Below are 1,796 nucleotides of genomic sequence, written 5' to 3' on the forward strand. Positions count from 1 at the left end.
CTGTAGTGTGTTCCAGTGCTGTAGTGTGTTCCAATGCTGTAGTGTGTTCCAATGCTGTAGTGTGTTCCAATGCTGTAGTGTGTTCCAATGCTGTAGTGTGTTCCAGTGCTGTAGTGTGTTCCAATGCTGTATTGTGTTCCAATGCTGTAGTGTGTTCCAGTGCTGTAGTGTGTTCCAATGCTGTAGTGTGTTCCAATGCTGTAGTGTGTTCCAGTGCTGTAGTGTGTTCCAATGCTGTAGTGTGTTCCAATGCTGTAGTGTGTTCCAGTGCTGTAGTGTGTTCCAGTGCTGTAGTGTGTTCCAATGCTGTAGTGTGTTCCAGTGCTGTAGTGTGTTCCAATGCTGTAGTGTGTTCCAATGCTGTAGTGTGTTCCAATGCTGTAGTGTGTTCCAATGCTGTAGTGTGTTCCAATGCTGTAGTGTGTTCCAGTGCTGTAGTGTGTTCCAGTGCTGTAGTGTGTTCCAATGCTGTAGTTTGTTCCAATGCTGTAGTGTGTTCCAATGCTGTAGTGTGTTCCAATGCTGTAGTGTGTTCCAGTGCTGTAGTGTGTTCCAGTGCTGTAGTGTGTTCCAATGCTGTAGTGTGTTCCAATGCTGTAGTGTGTTCCAATGCTGCAGTGTGTTCCAGTGCTATAGTGTGTTCCAATGCTGTAGTGTGTTCCAATGCTGTAGTGTGTTCCAATGCTGTAGTGTGTTCCAATGCTGTAGTGTGTTCCAGTGCTGTAGTGTGTTCCAATGCTGTAGTGTGTTCCAATGCTGTAGTGTGTTCCAGTGCTGTAGTGTGTTCCAGTGCTGTAGTGTGTTCCAATGCTGTAGTGTGTTCCAATGCTGTAGTGTGTTCCAATGCTGTAGTGTGTTCCAATGCTGTAGTGTGTTCCAGTGCTGTAGTGTGTTCCAGTGCTGTAGTGTGTTCCAGTGCTGTAGTGTGTTCCAATGCTGTAGTGTGTTCCAGTGCTGTAGTGTGTTCCAATGCTGTAGTGTGTTCCAATGCTGTAGTGTGTTCCAATGCTGTAGCGTGTTCCAGTGCTGTAGTGTGTTCCAATGCTGTAGTGTGTTCCAATGCTGTAGTGTGTTCCAGTGCTGTAGTGTGTTCCAATGCTGAGGTGTGTTCCAATGCTGTAGTGTGTTCCAGTGCTGTAGTGTGTTCCAGTGCTGTAGTGTGTTCCAGTGCTGTAGTGTATTCCAATGCTGTAGTGTGTTCCAATGCTGTAGTGTGTTCCAATGCTGTAGTGTGTTCCAATGCTGTAGTGTGTTCCAATGCTGTAGTGTGTTCCAATGCTGTAGTGTGTTCCAATGCTGTAGTGTGTTCCAGTGCTGTAGTGTGTTCCAATGCTGTAGTGTGTTCCAATGCTGTAGTGTGTTCCAGTGCTGTAGTGTGTTCCAGTGCTGTAGTGTGTTCCAATGCTGTAGTGTGTTCCAGTGCTGTAGTGTGTTCCAGTGCTGTAGTGTGTTCCAGTGCTGTAGTGTGTTCCAGTGCTGTAGTGTGTTCCAATGCTGTAGTGTGTTCCAGTGCTGTAGTGTGTTCCAGTGCTGTAGTGTGTTCCAATGCTGTAGTGTGTTCCAGTGCTGTAGTCTGTTCCAGTGCTGTAGTGTGTTCCAATGCTGTAGTGTGTTCCAATGCTGTAGTGTGTTCCAATGCTGTAGTGTGTTCCAGTGCTGTAGTGTGTTCCAGTGCTGTAGTGTGTTCCAATGCTGCAGTGTGTTCCAATGCTGCAGTGTTTTCCAGTGCTGTAGTGTGTTCCAGTGCTGTAGTGTGTTCCAATGCTGTAGTGTGTTCCAGTGCTGTAGTGTGTTCC

The sequence above is a fragment of the Coregonus clupeaformis genome, unplaced genomic scaffold, assembly GCF_020615455.1.
Source record: "Coregonus clupeaformis isolate EN_2021a unplaced genomic scaffold, ASM2061545v1 scaf1440, whole genome shotgun sequence".
NCBI classification, from domain to species: Eukaryota; Metazoa; Chordata; class Actinopteri; order Salmoniformes; family Salmonidae; genus Coregonus; species Coregonus clupeaformis.